Source organism: Pseudophryne corroboree, chromosome 8 (assembly GCF_028390025.1).
Source record: "Pseudophryne corroboree isolate aPseCor3 chromosome 8, aPseCor3.hap2, whole genome shotgun sequence".
In the NCBI taxonomy this organism is placed as follows: Eukaryota; Metazoa; Chordata; class Amphibia; order Anura; family Myobatrachidae; genus Pseudophryne; species Pseudophryne corroboree.
Window position 1 is genome coordinate 160,503,213 of NC_086451.1, and position 16,210 is coordinate 160,519,422.

Genomic DNA, 16,210 nt, shown 5'->3' on the forward strand with positions numbered 1-16,210 from the left:
TCCTACTTACCTGCCAGGTGAGATACTATAATCATGTAGGTGCTTCTCCCAGGGCAAGGCTCACCCATTGCACTCTTGGTGTGCTGCCCCTGTGATTTCCCCAAATGTGGGAAACTTGACTGCATAATTTGTGTTTCCCCTGGTCGGCTCTCGTATAATTCAGATCTCTTTGTCTCAGGTCTCTTTCCAGCCTAGTTTGCTGTCTGTTTCCACTTCTCTTTTCTTGAGCCGCTCCCTTCTATGCCCTTGCGCACTATTCTGACCTCTCCTGTCTGCTTACTTTGTGCCTTCCAACGCACAATGCAAACTACAGGTAGTGCTGCAGGGCCCACACCCTTTTACATGCTTTACAGAGCAGCTCTGGAGCTGTTACAGTGCCCAGCTGCTGCAAGAAATCAGCTTGAATGCTTCAGGGGCTGGGGCATAACCAACATGATCCCCACACCGAAGGAGGGTGGAGATGTTTAATGCGAATTAGGGGTCATCCAAGCGCCGCAAAAGGCCGCCATTCCCTGCACATCCCTTTTTTCTTTTCATATGCAGACGAGGGTTGAAGCCAACTTTGACCCACTGCTTGGATGACATCACCATATGCAAATCCATCTGCTGCAGGCCTTCCCCAGGAATGCTTGCACTAGTTGTTGCATTTGGTTTGTTGCTTCATCTACACGTTATAGCCCTGAATTTTCCAATGCCTATCTCTTTGCAAAAGAGAGATATCGGCAAGGAAAAGCTGTATTGTACCTTTGCATTTTTCTCCCAAACGAAGGACACTAGAATGAAAATTTTAAAGCCTCCTGTTAGTGCTTCATCTACACGTTATAGCCCTGAATTTTCCAATGCCTATCTCTTTGCAAAAGAGAGATATCGGCAAGGAAAAGCTGCATTGTACCTTTGCATTTTTTTCCCAAACGAAGGACACTAGAATGAAAATTTTAAAGCCTCCTGTTAGTGCTTCATCTACACGTTATAGCCCTGAATTTTCCAATGCCTATCTCTTTGCAAAAGAGAGATATCGGCAAGGAAAAGCTGCATTGTACCTTTGCATTTTTCTCCCAAACGAAGGACACTAGAATGAAAATTTTAAAGTGCTTCGTCTACACGTTATAGCCCTGAATTTTCCAATGCCTATCTCTTTGCAAAAGAGAGATATCGGCAAGGAAAAGCTGTATTGTACCTTTGCATTTTTCTCCCAAACGAAGGACACTAGAATGAAAATTTTACAGCCTCCTGTTAGTGCTTCATCTACACGTTATAGCCCTGAATTTTCCAATGCCTATCTCTTTGCAAAAGAGAGATATCGGCAAGGAAAAGCTGTATTGTACCTTTGCATTTTTCTCCCAAACGAAGGACACTAGAATGAAAATTTTAAAGCCTCCTGTTAGTGCTTCATCTACACGGTATAGCCCTGAATTTTCCAATGCCTATCTCTTTGCAAAAGAGAGATATTGGCAAGGAAAAGCTGTATTGAACCTTTGCATTTTTCTCCCAAACGAAGGACACTAGAATGAAAATTTTAAAGCCTCCTGGTAGTGCTTCATCTACACGTTATAGCCCTGAATTTTCCAATGCCTATCTCTTTGCAAAAGAGAGATATCGGCAAGGAAAAGCTGTATTGTACCTTTGCATTTTTCTCCCAAACGAAAGACACTAGAATGAAAATTTTAAAGCCTCCTGTTAGTGCTTCATCTACACGTTAATTTTGGTGATCTTTAAGTAGACAAGTCAAAATTTCAAACCCCCTGTTATGGTGTAGGGTACCTGGCCTTCTCTGATGTAATCAGAGTTAGATTTGATTCATTGATTTTATAAAAAAAGCTAGGAAGCACAATTTAGCAGTGGGTTGCAGAGAAAAAGAAATATGCTGGCAAAAAAAAAATCCAATTGAGTGATTAAACAGCTCTTCATTTTCTGGCTTTATTTTTATGCTAACAAATTTGTTCTCTGAAAAGTGTCCACAAAGCCAAGTCTCTGATTAACACCTTTGTAGGGATGGTTTTTCACCTATTACTAAATTAAACTTGCTTCATTGGAAAGGCAGCAAGATGCATCCTCATTTCAATGTCTACTGAAATAATACAGGTTGACACCAGGAAACATTAACGCCACTGCATCCTTGCTGCTTTCTCATGTAGAAGTCTGTTTAATGTGAAAACAAGGTGATATCTAATTAGCACACAGGTAAGGAATTAAGAAAATCTGTATTTAAGGGTGAAGATGTTTCTCACAAAATTGTTGCCCCAATGCATCATTGAAATTCAAGCTGGAAAGATGATTTTAATATATCACTTGTACATTTTGTATTGCTCTTCTGGTGACAATGTAGTTTGTTTTTGTCAATTACCCTTTTAATAATAGGGTAAAGAAAATTAAGTGGATTTTTTAAAGAAAACTATACTGTCAATATACTATTAAAACAAATTAAAATGGTAAAAGTTATTGTACTTTAAGTAAAAATAAAAGAGCAAAAATATCAATCCCAGTTTTGATTACTTAAATTAACAAAAAAAATGCATATAGCAAAGGATAGTTTCAATCTGCCTACCTCTGGGTTATGGGCCCAGCATGCTTCCATTGCAGTACACTGCTGCACATGTAAGTGCAAGAGATCCTGAAGCACTCAGTCATCATGGGAAAGTACCAATGTGTTTCTTCGTTGGTTGATGGAAGAAACATCTTACAAAAACTCTCCAGATTATTGACTTTTTAAAGTTTTTCTAGGAAACGTTCTAGATGTATGCTTATTAGCCTTTGTCAGTATGGTCTTTTTGCAAAGTGTCTCTGTGGCGCAATCGGTTAATGTGTCCTGCTACTAACCAAAAGGTTGGTGGTTCAATCCCACCCAGGGACGTAATTGACCTTGTTATCAGATTTTGGTGATCTTTAAGTAGACAAGTCAAAATTTCAAACCTCCTGTTATGGTGTAGGGTACCTGGCCTTCTCTGATGTAATCAGAGTTAGATTTGATTCATTGATTTTATAAAAACAGCTAGGAAGCACAATTTAGCAGTGGGTTGCAGAGAAAAAGAAATATGCTGGCAAAAAAAAACCCAATTGAGTGATTAAACAGCTCTTCATTTTCTGGCTTTATTTTTATGCTAACAAATTTGTTCTCTGAAAAGTGTCCACAAAGCCAAGTCTCTGATTAACACCTTTGTAGGGATGGTTTTTCACCTATTACTAAATTAAACTTGCTTCATTGGAAAGGCAGCAAGATGCATCCTCATTTCAATGTCTACTGAAATAATACAGGTTGACACCAGGAAACATTAACGCCACTGCATCCTTGCTGCTTTCTCATATAGAAGTCTGTTTAATGTGAAAACAAGGTGATATCTAATTAGCACACAGGTAAGGAATTAAGAAAATCTTTATTTAAGGGTGAAGATGTTTCTCACAAAATCGTTGCCCCAATGCATCATTGAAATTCAAGCTGGAAAGATGATTTTAATATATCACTTGTACATTTTGTATTGCTCTTCTGGTGACAATGTAGTTTGTTTTTGTCAATTACCCTTTTAATAATAGGGTAAAGAAAATTAAGTGGATTTTTTAAAGAAAACTATACTGTCAATATACTATTAAAACAAATTAAAATGGTAAAAGTTATTGTACTTTAAGTAAAAATAAAAGAGCAAAAATATCAATCCCAGTTTTGATTACTTAAATTAACAAAAAAAATGCATATAGCAAAGGATAGTTTCAATCTGCCTACCTCTGGGTTATGGGCCCAGCATGCTTCCATTGCAGTACTCTGCTGCACATGTAAGTGCAAGAGATCCTGAAGCACTCAGTCATCATGGGAAAGTACCAATGTGTTTCTTTGTTGGTTGATGGAAGAAACATCTTACAAAAACTCTCCAGATTATTGACTTTTTAAAGTTTTTCTAGGAAACGTTCTAGATGTATGCTTATTAGCCTTTGTCAGTATGTTCTTTTTGCAAAGTGTCTCTGTGGCGCAATCAGTTAGTGTGTCCGGCTACTAACCAAAAGGTTGGTGGTTCAATCCCAACCAGGGACGTAATTGACCTTGTTATCAGATTTTGGTGATCTTTAAGTAGACAAGTCAAAATTTCAAACCCCTTGTTATGGTGTAGGGCAGTGTTTCCCAACCACGGTCCTCAAGGCACACTAACAGTCCTGGTTTTAGTGATATCCAGGCTTGAACACAGGTGACTTAATTAGTACCTCAGTTATTTGATTTAACCATCTGTGCTGAAGCCTGGATATCACTAAAACCTGCACTGTTGGTGTGCCTTGAGGACCGCGGTTGGGAATGCCTGGTGTAGGGTACCTGGCCTTCTCTGATGTAATCAGAGTTAGATTTGATTCATTGATTTTATAAAAACAGCTAGGAAGCACAATTTAGCAGTGGGTTGCAGAGAAAAAGAAATATGCTGGCAAAAAAAAATCCAATTGAGTGATTAAACAGCTCTTCATTTTCTGGCTTTATTTTTATGCTAACAAATTTGTTCTCTGAAAAGTGTCCACAAAGCCAAGTCTCTGATTAACACCTTTGTAGGGATGGTTTTTCACCTATTACTAAATTAAACTTGCTTCATTGGAAAGGCAGCAAGATGCATCCTCATTTCAATGTCTACTGAAATAATACAGGTTGACACCAGGAAACATTAACGCCACTGCATCCTTGCTGCTTTCTCATGTAGAAGTCTGTTTAATGTGAAAACAAGGTGATATCTAATTAGCACACAGGTAAGGAATTAAGAAAATCTTTATTTAAGGGTGAAGATGTTTCTCACAAAATAGTTGCCCCAATGCATCATTGAAATTCAAGCTGGAAAGATGATTTTAATATATCACTTGTACATTTTGTATTGCTCTTCTGGTGACAATGTAGTTTGTTTTTGTCAATTACCCTTTTAATAATAGGGTAAAGAAAATTAAGTGGATTTTTTAAAGAAAACTATACTGTCAATATACTATTAAAACAAATTAAAATGGTAAAAGTTATTGTACTTTAAGTAAAAATAAAAGAGCAAAAATATCAATCCCAGTTTTGATTACTTAAATTAACAAAAACAAAATGCATATAGCAAAGGATAGTTTCAATCTGCCTACCTCTGGGTTATGGGCCCAGCATGCTTCCATTGCAGTACTCTGCTGCACATGTAAGTGCAAGAGATCCTGAAGCACTCACTCATCATGGGAAAGTACCAATGTGTTTCTTCATTGGTTGATGGAAGAAACATCTTACAAAAACTCTCCAGATTATTGACTTTTTAAAGTTTTTCTAGGAAACGTTCTAGATGTATGCTTATTAGACTTTGTCAGTATGTACTTTTTGCAAAGTGTCTCTGTGGCGCAATCGGTTAGTGTGTCCGGCTACTAACCAAAAGGTTGGTGGTTCAATCCCAACCAGGGACGTAATTGACCTTGTTATCAGATTTTGGTGATCTTTAAGTAGACAAGTCAAAATTTCAAACCCCCTGTTATGGTGTAGGGTACCTGGCCTTCTCTGATGTAATCAGAGTTAGATTTGATTCAGTGATTTTATAAAATTAGCTAGGAAGCACAATTTAGCAGTGGGTTGCAGAGAAAAAGAAATATGCTGGCAAAAAAAATCCAATTGAGTGATTAAACAGCTCTTCATTTTCTGGCTTTATTTTTATGCTAACAAATTTGTTCTCTGAAAAGTGTCCACAAAGCCAAGTCTCTGATTAACACCTTTGTAGGGATGGTTTTTCACCTATTACTAAATTAAACTTGCTTCATTGGAAAGGCAGCAAGATGCATCCTCAATTCAATGTCTACTGAAATAATACAGGTTGACACCAGGAAACATTAACGCCACTGTATCCTTGCTGCTTTCTCATGTGGAAGTCTGTTTAATGTGAAAACAAGGTGATATCTAATTAGCACACAGGTAAGGAATTAAGAAAATCTTTATTTAAGGGTGAAGATGTTTCTCACAAAATCGTTGCCCCAATGCATCATTGAAATTCAAGCTGGAAAGATGATTTTAATATATCACTTGTACATTTTGTATTGCTCTTCTGGTGACAATGTAGTTTGTTTTTGTCAATTACCATTTTAATAATAGGGTAAAGAATATTAAGTGGATTTTTGAAAGAAAACAATACTGTCAATATACTATTAAAACAAATTAAAATGGTAAAAGTTATTGTACTTTAAGTAAAAATAAAAGAGCCAAAATATCAATCCCAGTTTTGGATTACTTTAATTAACAAAAAAAAAAATGCATATAGCAGAGGATAGTTTCAATCTGCCTACCGCTGGGTTATGGGCCCAGCATGCTTCCATTGCTGTACTCTGCTGCACATGTAAGTGCAAGAGATCCTGAAGCACTCACTCATCATGGGAAAGTACCAATGTGTTTCTTCGTTGGTTGATGGAAGAAACATTTTACAAAAACTCTCCAGATTATTGACTTTTTAAAGTTTTTCTAGGAAACGTTTTAGATGAATGCTTATTAGCCTTTGTCAGTATATACTTTTGCAAAGTGTCTTTGTGGCGCAATCAGTTAGTGTGCACGGCTAATAACCAAAAGGTTGGTGGTTCAATCCCACCCAGGGACGTAATTGACCTTGTTATCAGATTTTGGTGATCTTTAAGTAGACAAGTAAAAATTTCAAACCCCCTGTTCTGGTGTAGGGTACCTGGCCTTCTCTGATGTAATCAGAGTTAGATTTGATTCAGTGATTTTATAAAAACAGCTAGGAAGCACAATTTAGCAGTGGGTTGCAGAGAAAAAGAAATATGCTGGCAAAAAAAATCCAATTGAGTGATTAAACAGCTCTTAATTTTCTGGCTTTATTTTTATGCTAACAAATTTGTTCTCTGAAAAGTGTCCACAAAGCCAAGTCTCTGATTAACACCTTTGTAAGGATGGTTTTTAACCTATTACTAAATTAAACTTGCTTCATTGGAAAGGCAGCAAGATGCATCCTCATTTCAATGTCTACTGAAATAATACAGGTTGACACCAGGAAACATTAACGCCACTGCATCCTTGCTGCTTTCTCATGTAGAAGTCTGTTTAATGTGAAAACAAGGTGATATCTAATTAGCACACAGGTAAGGAATTAAGAAAATCTTTATTTAAGGGTGAAAATGTTTCTCACAAAATCGTTGCCCCAATGCATCATTGAAATTCAAGCTGGAAAGATGATTTTAATATATCACTTGTACATTTTGTATTGCTCTTCTGGTGACAATGTAGTTTGTTTTTGTCAATTACCATTTTAATAATAGGGTAAAGAAAATTAAGTGGATTTTTAAAAGAAAACAATACTTTCAATATACTATTAAAACAAATTAAAATGGTAAAAGTTATTGTACTTTAATGAAAAATAAAAGAGCAAAAATATCAATCCCAGTTTTGGATTACTTTAATTAACAAAAAAAATGCATATAGCAGAGGATAGTTTTAATCTGCCTACCTCTGGGTTATGGGCCCAGCATGCTTCCATTGCAGTACTCTGCTGCACATGTAAGTGCAAGAGATCCTGAAGCACTCACTCATCATGGGAAAGTACCAATGTGTTTCTTCGTTGGTGGATGGAAGAAACATCTTACAAAAACTCTCCAGATTATTGACTTTTTAAAGTTTTTCTAGGAAACGTTTTAGATGAATGCTTATTAGCCTTTGTCAGTATGTACTTTTGCAAAGTGTCTCTGTGGCGCAATCAGTTAGTGTGTACGGCTATAAACCAAAAGGTTGGTGGTTCAATCCCACCCAGGGACGTAATTGACCTTGTTATCAGATTTTGGTGATCTTTAAGTAGACAAGTCAAAATTTCAAATCCCCTCTTATGGTGTAGGGTACCTGGCCTTCTCTGATGTAATCAGAGTTAGATTTGATTCAGTGATTTTATAAAAACAGCTAGGAAGCACAATTTAGCAGTGGGTTGCAGAGAAAAAGAAATATGCTGGCAAAAAAATCCAATTGAGTGATTAAACAGCTCTTCATTTTCTGGCTTTATTTTTATGCTAACAAATATGTTCTCTGAAAAGTGTCCACAAAGCCAAGTCTCTGATGAACACCTTTGTAAGGATGGTTTTTCACCTATAACTAAATTAAACTTGCTTCATTGGAAAGGCAGCAAGATGCATCCTCATTTCAATGTCTACTGAAATAATACAGGTTGACACCAGGAAACATTAACGCCAATGCATCCTTGCTGCTTTCTCATGTGGAAGACTGTTTAATGTGAAAACAAGGTGATATCTAATTAGCACACAGGTAAGGAATTAAGAAAATCTTTATTTAAGGGTGAAAATGTTTCTCACAAAATCGTTGCCCCAATGCATCATTGAAATTCAAGCTGGAAAGATGATTTTAATATATCACTTGTACATTTTGTATTGCTCTTCTGGTGACAATGTAGTTTGTTTTTGTCAATTACCATTTTAATATTAGGGTAAAGAAAATTAAGTGGATTTTTGAAAGAAAACAATACTGTTAATATACTATTAAAACAAATTAAAATGGTAAAAGTTATTGTACTGTAAGTAAAAATAAAAGAGCCAACATATCAATCCCAGTTTTGGATTACTTTAATTGACAAAAAAAAATGCATATAGCAGAGGATAGTTTCAATCTGCCTACCTCTGGGTTATGTGCCCAGCATGCTTCCATTGCTGTACTCTGCTGCACATGTAAGTGCAATAGATCCTGAAGCACTCACTCATGATGGGAAAGTACCAATGTGTTTCTTCGTTGGTTGATGGAAGAAACATCTTACAAAAACTCTCCAGATTATTGACTTTTTAAAGTTTTTCTAGGAAACGTTTTAGATGAATGCTTATTAGCCTTTGTCAGTATGTACTTTTGCAAAGTGTCTCTGTGGCGCAATCAGTAAGTGTGTATGGTTATTAACCAAAAGGTTGGTGGTTCAATCCCACCCAGGGACGTAATTGACCTTGTTATCAGATTTTGGTGATCTTTAAGTAGACAAGTCAAAATTTCAGTCCCCCTCTTATGGTGTAGGGTACCTGGCCTTCTCTGATGTAATCAGAGTTAGATTTGATTCAGTGATTTTATAAAAACAGCTAGGAAGCACAATTTAGCAGTGGGTTACAGAGAAAAAGAAATATGCTGGCAAAAAAATCCAATTGAGTGATTAAACAGCTCTTCATTTTCTGGCTTTATTTTTATGCTAACAAATTTGTTCTCTGAAAAGTGTCCACAAAGCCAAGTCTCTGATTAACACCTTTGTAAGGATGGTTTTTCACCTATTACTAAATTAAACTTGCTTCATTGGAAAGGCAGCAAGATGCATCCTCATTTCAATGTATACTGAAATAATACAGGTTGACACCAGGAAACATTAACGCCACGTGGAAGTCTGTTTAATGTGAAAACAAGGTGATATATAATTAGCACACAGGTAAGGAATTAAGAAAATCTTTATTTAAGGGTGAAAATGTTTCTCACAAAATCGTTGCCCCAATGCATCATTGAAATTCAAGCTGGAAAGATGATTTTAATATATCACTTGTACATTTTGTATTGCTCTTCTGGTGACAATGTAGTTTGTTTTTGTCAATTACCATTTTAATAATAGGGTAAAGAAAATTAAGTGGATTTTTAAAAGAAAACAATACTTTCAATATACTATTAAAACAAATTAAAATGGTAAAAGTTATTGTACTTTAATGAAAAATAAAAGAGCAAAAATATCAATCCCAGTTTTGGATTACTTTAATTAACAAAAAAAATGCATATAGCAGAGGATAGTTTTAATCTGCCTACCTCTGGGTAATGGGCCCAGCATGCTTCCATTGCAGTACTCTGCTGCACATGTAAGTGCAAGAGATCCTGAAGCACTCACTCATCATGGGAAAGTACCAATGTGTTTCTTCGTTGGTTGATTTAAGAAAATTCTTACAAAAACTCTCCAGATTATTGACTTTTTAAAGTTTTTCTAGGAAACGTTCTAGATTAATGCTTATTAGCCTTTGTCAGTTTGTAGTTTTTGCAAAGTGTCTCTGTGGCGCAATCGGTTAGTGTGTCCGGCTACTACCCAAAAGGTTGGTGGTTCAATCCCACCCAGGGACGTAATTGACCTTGTTATCAGATTTTGGTGATCTTTAAGTAGACAAGTCAAAATTTCAATCCCCCTCTTATGGTGTAGGGTACCTGGCCTTCTCTGATGTAATCAGAGTTAGATTTGATTCAGTGATTTTATAAAAACAGCTAGGAAGCACAATTTAGCAGTGGGTTACAGAGAAAAAGAAATATGCTGGCAAAAAAATCCAATTGAGTGATTAAACAGCTCTTCATTTTCTGGCTTTATTTTTATGCTAACAAATTTGTTCTCTGAAAAGTGTCCACAAAGCCAAGTCTCTGATTAACACCTTTGTAAGGATGGTTTTTCACCTATTACTAAATTAAACTTGCTTCATTGGAAAGGCAGCAAGATGCATCCTCATTTCAATGTCTACTGAAATAATACAGGTTGACACCAGGAAACATTAACGCCACTGCATCCTTGCTGCTTTCTCATGTGGAAGTCTGTTTAATGTGAAAACAAGGTGATATCTAATTAGCACACAGGTAAGGAATTAAGAAAATCTTTATTTAAGGGTGAAAATGTTTCTCACAAAATCGTTGCCCCAATGCATCTTTGAAATTCAAGCTGGAAAGATGATTTTAATATATCACTTGTACATTTTGTATTGCTCTTCTGGTGACAATGTAGTTTGTTTTTGTCAATTACCATTTTAATAATAGGGTAAAGAAAATTAAGTGGATTTTTAAAAGAAAACAATACTTTCAATATACTATTAAAACAAATTAAAATGGTAAAAGTTATTGTACTTTAATGAAAAATAAAAGAGCAAAAATATCAATCCCAGTTTTGGATTACTTTAATTAACAAAAAAAATGCATATAGCAGAGGATAGTTTTAATCTGCCTACCTCTGGATTATGGGCCCAGCATGCTTCCATTGCAGTACTCTGCTGCACATGTAAGTGCAAGAGATCCTGAAGCACTCACTCATCATGGGAAAGTACAAATGTGTTTCTTCGTTGGTGGATGGAAGAAACATCTTACAAAAACTCTCCAGATTATTGACTTTTTAAAGTTTTTCTAGGAAACGTTTTAGATGAATGCTTATTAGCCTTTGTCAGTACGTACTTTTGCAAAGTGTCTCTGTGGTGCAATCAGTTAGTGTGTACGGCTATAAACCAAAAGGTTGGTGGTTCAATCCCACCCAAGGACGTAGTTGACCTTGTTGTCAGATATTGGTGATCTTTAAGTAGACAAGTCAAAATTTCAAACCCCATCTTATGGTGTAGGGTACCTGGCCTTCTCTGATGTAATCAGAGTTAGATTTGATTCAGTGATTTTATAAAAACAGCTAGGAAGCACAATTTAGCAGTGGGTTGCAGAGAAAAAGAAATATGCTGGCAAAAAAATCCAATTGAGTGATTAAACAGCTCTTAATTTTCTGGCTTTATTTTTATGCCAACAAATTTGTTCTCTGAAAAGTGTCCACAAAGCCAAGTCTCTGATTAACACCTTTGTAGGGATGGTTTTTCACCTATTACTAAATTAAATTTGCTTCATTGGAAAGGCAGCAAGATGCATCCTCATTTCAATGTCTACTGAAATAATACGATTTGACACCAGGAAACATTAACGCCACAGCATCCTTGCTGCTTTCTCATGTGGAAGTCTGTTTAATGTGAAAACAAGGTGATATCTAATTAGCACACAGGTAAGGAATTAAGAAAATCTTTATTAAAGGGTGAAGATGTTTCTCACAAAATCGTTGCCCCAATGCATCATTGAAATTCAAGCTGGAAAGATGATTTTAATATATCACTTGTACATTTTGTATTGCTCTTCTGGTGACAATGTAGTTTGTTTTTGTCAATTACCCTTTTAATAATAGGGTAAAGAAAATTAAGTGGATTTTTAAAAGAAAACAATACTGTCAATATACTATTAAAACAAATTAAAATGGTAAAAGTTATTGTACTTTAAGTAAAAATAAAAGAGCCAAAATATCAATCCCAGTTTTGGATTACTTTAATTAACAAAAAAAAATGCATATAGCAGAGGATAGTTTCAATCTGCCTACCGCTGGGTTATGGGCCCAGCATGCTTCCATTGCTGTACTCTGCTGCACATGTAAGTGCAAGAGATCCTGAAGCACTCACTCATCATTGGAAAGTACCAATGTGTTTCTTCGTTGGTTGATGGAAGAAACATCTTACAAAAACTCTCCAGATTATTGACTTTTTAAAGTTTTTCTAGGAAACGTTTTAGATGAATGCTTATTAGCCTTTGTCAGTATGAACTTTTGCAAAGTGTCTCTGTGGCGCAATCAGTTAGTGTGCATGGCTATTAACCAAAAGGTTGGTGGTTCAATCCCACCCAGGGACGTAATTGACCTTGTTATCAGATTTTGGTGATCTTTAAGTAGACAAGTCAAAATTTCAAACCCCCTGTTCTGGTGTAGGGTACCTGGCCTTCTCTGATGTAATCAGAGTTAGATTTGATTCAGTGATTTTATAAAAACAGCTAGGAAGCACAATTTAGCAGTGGGTTGCAGAGAAAAAGAAATATGCTGGCAAAAAAATCCAATTGAGTGATTAAACAGCTCTTCATTTTCTGGCTTTATTTTTACGCCACTGCATTTAATAATAGGGTAAAGAAAATCCACTTAATTTTCTTTACCCTATTATTAAAAGGGTAATTGACAAAAACAAACTACATTGTCACCAGAAGAGCAATACAAAATGTACAAGTGATATATTAAAATCATCTTTCCAGCTTGAATTTCAATGATGCATTGGGGCAACGATTTTGTGAGAAACATCTTCACCCTTAAATAAAGATTTTCTTAATTCCTTACCTGTGTGCTAATTAGATATCACCTTGTTTTCACATTAAACAGACTTCTACATGAGAAAGCAGCAAGGATGCAGTGGCGTTAATGTTTCCTGGTGTCAACCTGTATTATTTCAGTAGACATTGAAATGAGGATGCATCTTACTGCCTTTCCAATGAAGCAAGTTTAATTTAGTAATAGGTGAAAAACCATCCCTACAAAGGTGTTAATCAGAGACTTGGCTTTGTGGACACTTTTCAGAGAACAAATTTGTTAGCATAAAAATAAAGCCAGAAAATGAAGAGCTGTTTAATCACTCAATTGGATTTTTTTGCCAGCATATTTCTTTTTCTCTGCAACCCACTGCTAAATTGTGCTTCCTAGCTGTTTTTATAAAATCACTGAATCAAATCTAACTCTGATTACATCAGAGAAGGCCAGGTACCCTACACCATAAGAGGGGGTTTGAAATTTTGACTTGTCTACTTAAAGATCACCAAAATCTGATAACAAGTTCAATTACGTCCCTGGGTGGGATTGAACCACCAACCTTTTGGTTAGTAGCCGGACACACTAACCGATTGCGCCACAGAGACACTTTGCAAAAAGTTTCTACTGACAAAGGCTAATAAGCATACATCTAGAACGTTTCCTAGAAAAACTTTAAAAATTCAATCATCTGGAGAGTTTTTGTAAGATGTTTCTTCCATCAACCAACGAAGAAACACATTGGTACTTTCCCATGATGAGTGAGTGCTTCAGGATCTCTTGCACTTACATGTGCAGCAGAGTACTGCAATGGAAGCATGCTGGGCCCATAACCCAGAGGTAGGCAGATTGAAACTATCCTTTGCTATATGCATTTTTTTTTGTTAATTTAAGTAATCAAAACTGGGATTGATATTTTTGCTCTTTTATTTTTACTTAAAGTACAATAACTTTTACCATTTTAATTTGTTTTAATAGTATATTGACAGTATTGTTTTCTTTCAAAAATCCACTTAATTTTCTTTACCCTATTATTAAAATGGTAATTGACAAAAACAAACTACATTGTCACCAGAAGAGCAATACAAAATGTACAAGTGATATATTAAAATCATCTTTCCAGCTTGAATTTCAATGATGCATTGGGGCAACAATTTTGTGAGAAACATCTTCACCCTTAAATAAAGATTTTCTTAATTCCTTACCTGTGTGCTAATTAGATATCACCTTGTTTTCACATTAAACAGACTTCCACATGAGAAAGCAGCAAGGATGCAGTGGCGTTAATGTTTCCTGGTGTCAACCTGTATTATTTCAGTAGACATTGAAATGAGGATGCATCTTGCTGCCTTTCCAATGAAGCAAGTTTAATTTAGTAATAGGTGAAAAACCATCCTTACAAAGGTGTTCATCAGAGACTTGGCTTTGTGGACACTTTTCAGAGAACAAATTTGTTAGCATAAAAATAAAGCCAGAAAATGAAGAGCTGTTTAATCACTCAATTGGATTTTTTTGCCAGCATATTTCTTTTTCTCTGCAACCCACTGCTAAATTGTGCTTCCTAGCTGTTTTTATAAAATCACTGAATCAAATCTAACTCTGATTACATCAGAGAAGGCCAGGTACCCTACACCATAATAGGGGGTTTGAAATTTTGACTTGTCTACTTAAAGATCACCAAAATCTGATAACAAGGTCAATTAAGTCCCTGGGTGGGATTGAACCACCAACCTTTTGGTTAGTAGCCAGACACACTAACCGATTGCGCCACAGAGACACTTTGTAAAAAGTGCGTACTGACAAAGGCTAATAAGCATACATCTAGAACGTTTCCTAGAAAAACTTTAAAAAGTCAATAATCTGGAGAGTTTTTGTAAGATGTTTCTTCCATCAACCAATGAAGAAACACATTGGTACTTTCCCATGATGAGTGAGTGCTTCAGGATCTATTGCACTTACATGTGCAGCAGAGTACTGCAATGGAAGCATACTGGGCCCATAACCCAGAGGTAGGCAGATTGAAACTATCCTTTGCTATATGCATTTTTTTTTGTTAATTTAAGTAATCAAAACTGGGATTGATATTTTTGCTCTTTTATTTTTACTTAAAGTACAATAACTTTTACCATTTTAATTTGTTTTAATAGTATATTGACAGTATAGTTTTCTTTAAAAAATCCACTTAATTTTCTTTACCCTATTATTAAAAGGGTAATTGACAAAAACAAACTACATTGTCACCAGAAGAGCAATACAAAATGTACAAGTGATATATTAAAATCATCTTTCCAGCTTGAATTTCAATGATGCATTGGGGCAACGATTTTGTGAGAAACATCTTCACCCTTAAATAAAGATTTTCTTAAATCCTTACCTGTGTGCTAATTAGATATCACCTTGTTTTCACATTAAACAGACTTCCACATGAGAAAGCAGCAAGGATGCAGTGGCGTTAATGTTTCCTGGTGTCAACCCGTATTATTTCAGTAGACATTGAAATGAGGATGCATCTTGCTGCCTTTCCAATGAAGCAAATTTAATTTAGTAATAGGTGAAAAACCATCCCTACAAAGGTGTTAATCAGAGACTTGGCTTTGTGGACACTTTTCAGAGAACAAATTTGTTAGCATAAAAATAAAGCCAGAAAATGAAGAGCTGTTTAATCACTCAATTGGATTTTTTTTGCCAGCATATTTCTTTTTCTCTGCAACCCACTGCTAAATTGTGCTTCCTAGCTGTTTTTATTAAATCACTGAATCAAATCTAACTCTAATTACATCAGAAAAGGCCAGGTACCCTACACCATAACAGGGGGTTTGAAATTTTGACTTGTCTACTTAAAGATCACCAAAATCTGATAACAACGTAAATTATGTCCCTGGGTGGGATTGAACCACCGACCTTTTGGTTAATAGCCGGACACACTAACCGATTACGCCACAGAGACACTTCACAAAAAGTACCTACTGACAAAGGCTAATAAGCATACATCTAGAACGTTCCCTAGAAAAACTTTAAAAAGTCAATAATCTGGAGAGTTTTTGTAAAATGTTTCTTCCATCAACCAACGAAGAAACACATTGGTACTTTCCCATGATGAGTGAGTGCTTCAGGATCTCTTGCACTTACATGTGCAGCAGAGTACTGCAATGGAAGCATGCTGGGCCCATAACCCAGAGGTAGGCAGATTGAAACTGTCCTTTGCTATATGCATTTTTTTTGTTAATTTAAGTAATCAAAACTGGGATTGATATTTTTGCTCTTTTATTTTTACTTGAAGTACAATAACTTTTACCATTTTAATTTGTTTAAATCCACTTAATTTTCTTTACCCTATTATTAAAAGGGTAATTGACAAAAACAAACTACATTGTCACCAGAAGAGCAATACAAAA

General features: G+C 35.7%; 3 non-coding genes across 3 annotated transcripts; 1 reads left to right on the plus strand and 2 right to left on the minus strand.

Moving 5' to 3' along the window:
* Window positions 1–2: 2 nt before the first annotated feature.
* On the plus strand, window positions 3–165 carry LOC134953391 (U1 spliceosomal RNA). The gene has a single exon (XR_010185555.1). It is a non-coding gene; the product is annotated as a U1 spliceosomal RNA (small nuclear RNA).
* A 13,184-nt stretch (window positions 166–13,349) lies between these two features.
* Window positions 13,350–13,423, minus strand: TRNAS-ACU (transfer RNA serine (anticodon ACU)). Its single transcript has one exon. It is a non-coding gene; the product is annotated as a tRNA-Ser (tRNA).
* A 1,095-nt stretch (window positions 13,424–14,518) lies between these two features.
* Window positions 14,519–14,592, minus strand: TRNAS-ACU (transfer RNA serine (anticodon ACU)). Its single transcript has one exon. It is a non-coding gene; the product is annotated as a tRNA-Ser (tRNA).
* Window positions 14,593–16,210: the final 1,618 nt, after the last annotated feature.